This window comes from Gobio gobio (assembly GCF_949357685.1).
Source record: "Gobio gobio genome assembly, chromosome: 8".
Lineage (NCBI taxonomy): Eukaryota > Metazoa > Chordata > Actinopteri > Cypriniformes > Gobionidae > Gobio > Gobio gobio.
In genome coordinates this window covers 54,230,406-54,242,186 of record NC_137114.1, presented here as the reverse complement: position 1 = coordinate 54,242,186, position 11,781 = coordinate 54,230,406, and positions in this window count along the sequence as shown.

Sequence of the window (11,781 nt, the reverse complement as noted above, 5' to 3'; positions counted from 1 at the left end):
ATAAAAGCATGTTGTAATCTTTAACATATTTGACATGGAAAGCACATTCAAATTAAATTGAATTAAATCAAAGCAAATTCAAAATTCAAAATGGAAAAATATGCAGGCTTAATTCATATTACTTTTATCATATTCCCTTTTAATTGTGGGCTTTGTATATTCACTATCATTTGATTAAAACATAATGGGTCACTAGTAACAATTGGGCATAGAAAGTTGTTATATTGTAACTAATGTGATCACTGCAAACAAACAAAAAAATGCTTCTCTTAGTATTTTTGTCTCGTTTCCAGTCCAAATATATATAAAAAATTATTACATCATGCATTTACTAAACAAGTATGAAAAACACCTCAAAATTAAGTGATTTTTTTTGCTTAAAACAATCAATATTATCTACCAATGGTGCAAGAAAAATAATCGTTTTAGATTTAGCTTTTTTTAAGCAACAACAAAAAAGTGTTTTTTCCCTCCGAAAACAATTTCTTACATAATTTCTTATGCCATTTCACTTGTCTAGTAAATGTATCTTGAATTAAGAATATTTATATATTTGAACTGGAAACAAGTAAGATAAAAAGTAAGAAAATATTTTTTTCAGTGATAATGTTTGCTTATTCACACACTATGGTACAATAGCAACTTACCTGTGTCTTTCAGTGGGAGCATAAGTCTCTTCACAACTGGGTCCTGGCTCTCTTTCTGACACTAAATGAAATTTGTTACATTTATTTCTCGCCACAAATATCCCCTTTTTACAAAGCTTTCAAATCAAGTAAAGTCAGTTTCATTAACGTATTGCTGAATCATCAGGTATCATTAATTATCTCAGGGCATATTTCATTGAGCAGGGCTCTTCATTACTATTAGTTCTTCTGAATGACAATCCTACCTGCCCATTCTGGTGTGTTGGGCTCATGACTGGAGCTAGGTAACGTTACTGGGCCTTGCTCTACACTGTTAGCAGCCAACCGGACTAGAGGCGGCTGCTGCTGAAGAGCTACAAGAAAAAGTTTGATACATGAACGTGGTTTGCAGACAACGTTGTTTTGCACGGTCGCTAGCAAATTGCACTGCTCCTAACTACCTTACTTACGTTAGCTTACTTACCGGCCTCGTCGTCTTCATTTGTTTTTTTGAGGAAAAATGTGCTGCTCAGCTTAGAACATGTGGCCGCGTCAGTTTCCAAAGCTTTCTTCTTTTTTATTCTGGCCTTTTCAGCGCCGCATTTGCGCTTCATTATCCATTTTTATCTGACTTTTTTTTATTTTGAGCAACTTGCAAGGTGCTGTGTCGGGGGCGGGGCCAGGGAGTCAAAAGATAATCACGTCATCATTAACCTGCGGGCTGCACTCTGCGAGAAAATATGAAATAAAAAAGAGTGGGGCTGCGGTAAAATAATAAATAAAAAGAGTTGGGCTGCTGTGAGTGCAGGCAGCTTAGGGACAGCATCCATATTTCAACCCAGTGCCATGACAACAACGGCCCACGCGGCCAAAAAAACAGACCGGCCCACCGGGAATTTTCCCGGTGCTCCCGATTAGCCAATCCGGGCCTGCGTGAGACTCTTATCGGGCGATAAAAAAAATATCGCCATTAATCTATTCTCAAAGTTGGGTTGGGAGCTGGGTCTATACTACGCAAGTTATGATGACTTTCACCTTGATATTTTAGCGCGCCTCCTCTCATTCAGTCCGTTTAATCCTCTGAACATTTTTTCCTCATGACTACGTGTTAGGTGTGACCGGTCTGAATTTCGCGCGGGGTTGCACATAACGTTAATTCTACTAATTCCCGCAGATTTCGCGCTCGCATCTGAAGTGCACACACACATACAAAATGAGCTCCTTTTTCCAGCTTATTAATGGTCAAATACACTCAAAAATGTCTCAATGCCCATCTTGGTGAGTTTTAACGTAAACACAGTCATAACCAGCTCACAGGAACAGTGTTTGGGATCCATGCGTGCGTCAGGTCTTAAAGGGACAGAAGTTATTTATTATTCAAACTACAAAAAAGACAAACGATCACTTACGAGTACACATATTCTGAATGCCTTCAGCAGAATTCAAATGAGCCATTTTAATCTAGATTAATTCCAAGATTACAGTGAGATTAATCTAGAATAAAAAAATGTATCTATGCCCACCACTAAATTTTTTGCAGTGTGGTGTTGATGATCATCTCTATCGCGCTCATGCTCACGTGACTTTGCAGTTCTTCATCATCATGAAAGTGTATGATCTATAAGCCATATCAGTGTAAACTTCTGATATATGGTTTTCTGAGCGCACACACACACACACCCAAAGCACGCGCACAGAAAGCTGTGTGTCAGACGGAGCGTCCCGTGAGTATTAAACTCAGTTCTCTTTCACATCTTATTGCGCTTAAACTGTCAAACACACACAAGGTTATGTCAAAAACACACAATGTGAGATCACAGAAACTTCAAAAGGCTTATTCTGAAACACTGTTTATGATTTATAGGGATTAAAAGAGGAGTGGGTGTATTTTTACCATTATAGAGTGGTTGTGTACACACACTGCCGACACACATTTATTTTCAAAGTGAATTTTCATAATAGGTGCCCTTTAAGCCAGTTTTGACTATTTAATGCACAACTTCAGACAGTTAGAAACCATATAATCCCCAGTTTGCACTTGACATTAACATCAAAAGTGATCAGCGATTGCAATGCATAGTGGCTGAAAACGGTAATCATCTGTCTTATCCGAACACTGGATCCCCTCTGTGAGTAACATCAACAGCTGGATTAGGCAGGATTGTTTGGTGTGGTAGAGATGAACCTACACCAGTTTGGCTGGCAGCTCATTACCTCATCTACTCACAGACTAGATCTAGAGGTGATATAAACCTGTTCCTACGCTGTGCTGATTCTGCAATGTACAGAACTACTGCTGACTTCAGCTTGACATACAGTGAGACAGCTGCGATCGTCAAAGGACACACTGTTTGAGAACAAATGATCAATGCTATTTTTACTCTTCTGAGGATGTGTTCACCACGGCTCTCCTTGAAGCCTTTCCATCAACGCGTTGTAAAACTAACGAGATACTTTCGGAGAAGGAGGCGCTCAGGCCTGCCAGTTTCTCCGTCTTATCGCAGTGAATTTAATTCGCTCGGTCTGGTGGTGACAGCGAGCCATCCCTCTGTCTCATTTATACACAAGCTCTCACAGCAGACGAGATGTGCTGCCACACACACCCACACACACTTCCACCGCGCACAGATTCTCTGCTGCCGCTCCAGTGAGGTGAGAGAATGTGCCGACTAAAAAGACTGGACTGCAGTGTGTGTGTGTGTGTGTGTGCGTGTGTGTGTGTGTGTGCGCGGATGAACATACTTGTTTGTTAGTGATGTTTGCTATGGCAAGCACAATATTTTTCTGTATACTATTCCACCTCTGCATTCCCCCAATTATTGGTCTTAACTACAATCTAAACAACACAAATACTGTTTCTGTAACACATTTCAATGCCTTTTATAGTCACTCAATGTTGGCTAAAATAAGCTCTGCCGTGGAGGTTTCGGTACCGTTAACATACAAACAACCAGCCGAACACGCCGCACTAGATCTGCTCCAAACAATGCAATGACACTGGATTACGCTGCTCACTTCTGGGAGGGATTTCTCTCTACAGGATACATGCAGCTCTGCTTTAGATTTTGGCCAAATGAAGGTTTCTTAATGCTACTGACCCGACTGAGCTTTGGAGCGCATTTATGATGTCTTAAAATGCTGCCCAGAACACTCACGAGGATCCACAGGAGAAGCGGTTGTCCTGGACTGCACTGTGACTCATGCATCAAGGAGGCTTCAACTCTAATCAGCGGCACACAGGGTTGTGTGTTTGGTGTTTAGTGAGTCAGGCCGAGACCCAGAATGCCCTCGCACCAGTCTTCCCCCATTAAAGCCAGAGAATGGCCGTGACAGCCGACCCCAGGGTGATCTAGAAGGGGGGCCGGCCACCTCACAACAATCAGGAGACACCGAATGTTAATTTCTGCAGCCGGTTCTGTGATTATAAGAGGAAAATCAGGAAAATTCGGGTTTAAACACATGAGCTGTGAATCATTTCACGCATTGGTTTAAATCAAGCACATACAGAAATACACACAAAAAAAATGGATGCAAGGTAGAATCACGTGCTTTTGAATGTATAATCATGCAAACGCTTCGGGCTACAAGCTCAATTTCACGTTTTGCATTTTAAAATATGTCAGTGTGTGATTCATAATGTGCCGCAAGGGAGTTATGGAGGGTATTAGCATATACTGTCTTCTTCTACCGTCAGTTTTCTCTTTCACTGACAGCCAAAGACATTTGAACTGATTTTTCGAAGTTTTAAATAAAACAAAGATGTAAAATCGAATTGGTTAGACTAATTGCAAACCGATTGACTTAAAAAGACTGAGTAATGTGAAATAGGAACAGTATGTTGTACTGACAGATGCTTAGTTAATATACACTGTAAAAAAAAAAAAGATCAATAAGTTATGACAACATATGTTTTACAATATAAGTTAAGCAATTGTCAACCTTTTTTATAAGTTATACAAGATATAAGTCAGTTTGATGTATTTTAAGTTGAAATGACTTAAACATTCAAGTTGATTGTACTTAAAATTTAAGGTAGAATTTTTTTTACAGTGGGTTCTAGTGTATAAAAACGAAGTGTAAAGAGAACTTGACAATTTAACTTAGGGCGTTTTCAAGGTCTGAACCGAGGTTCATGTTTTGATACATTTTATACATTTGGTTAGTTTTGGTTTGGTTTCACATTGCAATTATGCGAGCGCACTAAAGAACTTTACATGACACACTTGCGTCCTGTCGTCATCCTCTATGTGGGCGGCATCTTGACATTGATTGATTTGTAAACGGACGTGCGTCTGATGTCAGCGTGTTGTCAATTCGGTGGGTAACTTTGACAAGAATGAATGAACAGACACATATCGCTGCCACTCGTGAACAGAACAGTCACTATTTCTTTTCGTTTCAAATTTTTTAATTTAAAGGTGGACATTTCAAGCTTTCTATACACATATTTATCATGTCTGTGAGGCAGTAGCTGCTGAGTTTGGGTTTATTTATGAGACATGTTCAAGAGCAATGCAAGTGATCGCTTCAGCGCCTCCATCATGTCACGATTGTTGTCAACTATTATCTATTTGCTTCTTATTTATTAATTCCAGGCAATTGGCTGATGAAACATTGATTAAAATTAAGATACAATTTATACAAAAAATAATTCACTTTAAAGAAAGGTTTTCAACAAAACAAAACTTAATGAAGTGGTCAAAATTATTTCTGACCTTCTGACATCGAGTTGCCATACCCTGGCATTCAGACAAGCAGGGGAAATAAATGGCTTATGATGCTGCTCGGTAGTTCTGTTGCAGCTTTGAAAAGCCCATTTAAACAGCCTAACGCTGTGTCCTAACCAAACAACAAGATTTTCAAAGGCAAACCAGACTCGACCCGAGATCAATCAATCAAAAATCACAGCCAATCAGAAGAGCGTGTGGGTGGGCTCTCTCTGCATGCGCACTGACTGCATTCGCAACGAAATTGATAAGTACAATATCGAATTCCTAAATCATACACAATCTTAGCATGATTAAAATACATACTGAGTGACTGAAACTATTTTTTAAATCATGAACATAGTTGCTTCGTTCAAACTTTTTGTTTGGTTAGGACACAGTGAAGGCTTATATTTCAGTATTCAGTATATTGCATGCTGAATGTTGAAGTGTGTGTGTGAGCAAGCATGATCAATTACAAGATTTTGTCACAAATATAGAGGGATTACATCAACACAATTAAAAGTTTCACAAGGTGTTTAAGACATAAGTGTTGTAAAAGATATATTGTTCCACATTAAAAAGTTAAGGATTTTGTGAGAAGTCAGGTCACTTTTTAAAAACAACCTATTTATTACTTATCTTCCTTTGAAACCAAATAACTGTGATTTCTTAAAGAAAAAATTAAGAATTACAATAAAATAAATGAAGTTCCAAGTGCCCAACCAAAGGGAACACTTTACAAAAACATTTAAGGAAACAACAACATCAATTCACTGTATGACCCAATTCTCAAAGTAATGAATTGGTTTGAGTGGGGTAAACTTAAATTTAAAAAAAATTAGCTCAATCAAGGTAACTTTTATGTGTATTTAAAACTTTCTCTTTTGAGTTCATAAAAACTGACACATTTTAAGTAATTTAATTTAAGTAAGTCATTTAATTGTTTTGAGTTTTATGAACTTGTTTCTTTTAATTTAGACAAACTTAAATTTAACTGAAACTGGTTACGATTTCTATTTCCCAGCATGCTTTGCCATGACACTCGAAAGGGAGCGGTAAATGCTAAGATTTAATGTTATATAAAGATTTAGTAGTGTTTAATGTTTTGCTATGCTAGTTTACAAGAGTTCCCTTTCGTTCAGTCACTACGACGTAATGTTAGTGACTAACGAATGGGGGTTTCGCTTAGAAGCCTATCATCTTCGAGCTTAGAGAAAACGCCCAATGGCATGCCAATGCCATGGGGCATGCGGAATTTGCATACGTAACTCCGCCTCACCGCGTGAGTATATAAGGAAGTACGAGGCAATATCGCATTATGTTTCTGCTTTCGGAGCCAAGAGTACCTACCTCTTCACTCCTACAGCCTTCTGAGACTCTGTCAGCTTCTTCGAGACGAGCAGCTTTCCAGTCGGTGTTGGTGTGACGGCGCGTTCCAGTGATCGCATACTTCCTGCCTGCTGATCTGTGCAGTGGTCTGCATCCAGCTGGTGTGTGTTTCCCTGGGCGCTTCGGCATCGACTGCAAAGTTTCCTCTCACAAAAAGAGCTTGCACGTGACACGTCCTTTTCAGGATGTTTCGTCCGTGCACTTCTGGGTGCGGTAGATCTCTTTTTTCTTTCGACGGGATGTGGATGACTCATGTTCTCTCTGCGGGAACCTGGCCATCTCGGTGTTACGGTCAAGACTCCGTGAATTCCGTGCTGATGCCGGAACGAGAGTCCCCTCCGTCACCCCCCAATCTGCGGTCTCCTCTGGAGGCGGCACTTTGGCTGGTGACCAGGGTGATCTGAGGGTGACGGTGTGGAACAAAGCTCCGACGCTAGTTCCTCGGCCCACACCCCCCTCTCATGCACCTGACCCGGCCCGTGCTCAAGCTTCTACATCGGGGCCGGCTCCTGCTGTCCCGACTGTGGCGTTTGGCACGGCGGAGGATGAGGAGATGTCTATCGCCGCATCACAAGGTGGGCTGGAGTCATCTGAGGATGATGATTCGGCACCCTCGGGTGCGCCAGCATTGCCCGAGTCGGACCCAGAATTGACAGCCATGCTGTCTCAGGCAGCCGCAGCGCTTGGACTGGAGTGGAACCCTCCGCCTCAGCCTGAGCGTTCGCGGTTGGACGATTGGTTTTTGGGGGCGGCGCGCTCGGACGCCCGTCCGACCGCTCCTCCAAATTCTTTCTTTCCCGAGGTGCATGAAGAGATTGCGCGTTCCTGGAAGTCCCCGTTGTCTTCCCGTGAACGTTTGGCGAACTCTTCCGCCTTCACCTCCCTCGATGGAGCCGCGGCTCAAGGGTACACTGGGGTCCCCCCAGTCGAACGTTCTGTTGCGATGCAACTGTGTCCTCAGAGCGCTTCGTCCTGGTGTGGTGACCCTAAGCACCCCTCCAAAGCCTGTAGGTTTTCGTCATCCCTGGTGGCGAAATCCTATAGAGCTGCGGGGCAGGCCGCCGCTTCTTTGCATACCATGGCAACTCTTCAGGCTTACCAAGCCAAATTGCTGTGTGATATGCACGAGGGGGGGGCTGACCCAGGACTCAGCAATGAGTTGCGTGCCGCCACCGACCTCGCTCTCCGGGCGACGAAGGTGACCGCACGCTCCCTGGGTCAGGTGATGTCCACAAATGTGGTCCAGGAGCGACACCTATGGCTCACCCTGGCCGATATGCGTGACGCTGAGCGAACCCGTTTCCTCAACGCCCCCATATCCCAGGATGGGCTATTCGGCGGAGCGGTCGAGAGCTTCGCCCAACAGTTCTCGGCCGCTCAGAAGCAGACTGAGGCTATAAAATATATCTATAAAAAGTGCCTCAGCCTGCTCGCCGCCGAGGGCGCCCTCCTGCGGCTCCCTCTACCTCTGCGCCACCCAAGCAGCAGCCTCCACCCGGGTCGCGCAGAGGCAGCCGCAGGAAGGCGTCCCAGTCCGCTCCAGCCCCGCAGCCCGCGAAGAAACGCCAGGCTAAGCGGCGCTCCTGATGCGGACGGCTCAGGGATGGGCAGTTCTTTCCAGGAGACGGCGGCAGGGCCGCTCCTTCCCCCGGTGGAGGGGCGGGGGAGAATCTTTTGTTCAGCTGCTGGCCCCCGGGTCAGCAGCACCCTAATGTGGTTAAAGAAAGAACTGACAATCACTCTCGTCCCTCTCTGTCGCCAGCCCCCTGGCAGAGCAGACCCCAGTGGAACGCGAGTCCTTCCCTGGTCTCCTCTGTCAGGGCGCAGCCGTTAACCGTGCCCCGACCCCGGGACGCCCAACAGCCTCCCCTGTCCGGGCCGGTAACGCTGCCTCGCTGCCCCACCCGGGGTACGTCTGCCGTCCGCATGACCCCGTTGGTGCAGTCTCTGGAAGCATGGCTTCAGCTTCCGGGGCTGTCCCGCTGGGTTGCGCGGACCGTCAGGCTTGGCTACGCGATTCAGTTCGCGCAGGCTCCTCCCCGTTACAGGGGAGTCCGCTATACCGTGACCGGGGCCCATGCCCCCGTCATGCATGCGGAGATTGCCACTCTACTGGCGAAGGGTGCGATCGAGCCTGTCCCTCCGGCCGAGATGAAGTCGGGGGTTCTACAGCCCCTACTTCATTGTACCCAAGAAAACCGGTGGGTTACGACCAATCCTGGACCTTCGCATCTTGAACCGATCCCTTCACCGGCTTCCGTTCAAGATGTTGACTGCGAAACGCCTTTTCGAATGCGTTCGTCCTTACGATTGGTTTGCAGCGATCGACCTGAAGGACGCCTACTTCCATGTCTCCATCCTTCCTCGACACAGACCGTTCCTACGGTTTGCTTTCGAGGGGCGGGCATATCAGTACGCAGTTCTCCCATTCGGGCTATCTCTGTCCCCTCGCGTCTTCACGAAGATTGCCGAGGCAGCCCTTGCGCCCCTTCGGCAGCACGGGGTTCGCATCCTGAACTACCTCGACGACTGGCTCATACTAGGTCACTCTCGAGAGCAGGTGTGCGGACACAGAGATCTGGTTCTCCACCACTTAGCCCGTCTGGGCCTTCGGGTCAACTGGGAAAAGAGCAAACTTTGCCCCGTGCAGAGGATCTCTTTTCTCGGTATGGAGATCGACTCGGTCGCCATGTGCGCGCAGCTTACGAGCGAGCGCGCGCAGTCTCTGCTGACTTCCCTTCGTCAAATCAAGGGCAAGAGTGCGGTTCCACTGAAACTATTTTAGAGGCTCCTGGGGCATATGGCATCTGCAGCCGCGGTAACGCTGCTCGGATTGCTTCATATGAGACCGCTTCAGCACTGGCTTCGCGATCGAGTCCCGAGATGGGCATGGCAGTCTGGCACGCTCCGGGTCCAAGTGACTCGGGCCTGCTTACAGACGCTCACCCCGTGGTCGAACCTCAGTTTTCTACGGGCCGGTGTGCCCTTAGAACGAGTTTCCAGGAATGTTGTCGTATCGACGGATGCCTCTGCCACGGGCTGGGTTGCCATGTGCAATGGACAAGCAGCCGCGGGCTCCTGGACAGGACCCCAGCGCCTCCTGCATGTCAATTGCCTCGAGTTGCTGGCAGTACGGTTCGCCCTGCACCGTTTCCGAGCGCTGCTGAAGGGTCAACATGTGCTTGTCCGGTCAGACAACACGGCCGTAGTAGCGTACATCAACCACCAGGGCGGTCTACGCTCCCGCCGTATGTCTCAACTCGCCCGCCATCTCATCCTATGGAGTCAGAAGCGCCTGAGGTCCCTTCGTGCTGTCCATATTCCGGGAGTCCTGAACCACGCAGCCGACGAGCTCTCGCGGTTTCAGTCTATCCCGGGAGAATGGAGACTCCATGCCCAGACGGTTCAGCTGATTTGGGAACAGTTCGGCGACGCACAGGTAGATCTGTTTGCCTCCCACGACTCTTCCCACTGCAGCCTGTACTATTCCCTGACCGGGGGCACGCTCGGCACGGATGCACTGGCGCACAGCTGGCCTCGGGGCCTACGCAAATATGCGTTCCCCCTAGTGAGCCTACTCGCACAGCTCCTGTGCAAGATCAGGGAGGACAAGGAGCAGGTCCTTTTGGTCGCCCCGTACTGGCACGGCCGGACCTGGTTCCTCGAACTCATACTCCTTGCGACAGCCCCTCCCTGGCCTATTCCTCTGATACCGGACCTCCTTACTCAGAGACGGGGCACCCTATGGCACCCGCGTCCCGACCTCTGGAGCCTCCACGTGTGGCTCCTAGACGGGACGTGGCAGGTTTGAGTGGCCTACCACCTACGGTGGTCGCCACCATCACTTCCGCTAGGGCAGAGTCCACTCGGCATGCCTATGCGTTGAAGTGGAACCTCTTCGTCACCTGGTGCTCTTCCCGCCAAGAAGACCCCTGGAAATGCCAGATCGGGTCCGTGCTTGAATTTCTCCAAGAGGGGCTGGAGCGAAGGCTGTCTCCCTCCACCCTCAAGGTATATGTGGCCGCAATATCTGCCCACCACGATCTCTTGGAGAACAAGAAGGTAAGTCAGCACGACCTGGTCATCAGGTTCCTGAGGGGAGCAAGGAGACTGAATCCTCCTCGCTCTCCTCTCGTACCCTCTTGGGACCTCGCAGTAGTGTTAAGTGCTCTGCAGAGACCTCCCTTTGAGCCTTTGCGGTCGGTTGATATTAAGTTCCTGTCTATGAAGACGGCTCTGCTGACCGCATTGGCCTCCGTTAAGAGGGTCGGGGACCTGCAGGCATTTTCGGTTGACGAAGCGTGCCTGGAGTTCGGGCCGGCCAACTCTCACGTGATCCTGAGACCCCGGCCTGGATATGTGCCCAAGGTTCCCACCACTCCGTTTAAGGACCAGGTGGTGAACCTGCAAGCGCTGCCTTTGGAGGAGGCAGACCCAGCCTTGGCATTGCTCTGTCCAGTACGCGCCCTCCGCGCCTACGTAGACATGACGCAGTGTTTCAGGACCTCAGACCAGCTCTTTGTCTGTTATGGTGGAGAGCGGAAGGGAAGTGCTCTCTCAAAGCAAAGGCTGTCTCACTGGATAGTGGACACCATTGTTTTGGCTTACCAGCAGCAAGGTCGCCCATGTCCCCTTGGTGTGAGGGCACACTCCACTAGGAGTGTGGCCTCCTCTTGGGCTTTAGCGCATGGCGCCTCGCTAGCAGACATCTGCAGAGCTGCAGGCAGGGCGACACCCAACACATTCGCCAGATTCTACAATCTCCGAGTGGAGCCAGTGTCCGACTATGTACTCGCCCCCCCGAGGGGCCGGTAATGGACCGGGCTCAGGTGTCTTCGCTTGCTCGCCATTCCACTCCACGGACTGGATACGTGCGATTCTTTCCTCAGGTGAGCTCCCCGAGAGCCCTGAGCTCCTCCAGCACTGTCGACGCCGACATCAGTTCAGTCTGCCCTTTCGAGCCCAGACCCTCATGTCCGGCCAGGTGCCCCATGTGCATGGTTCCCCTCCGGCGACCCCCACATGTGTATTTCACCGTAAGCCTCCGCAGTGAGCGG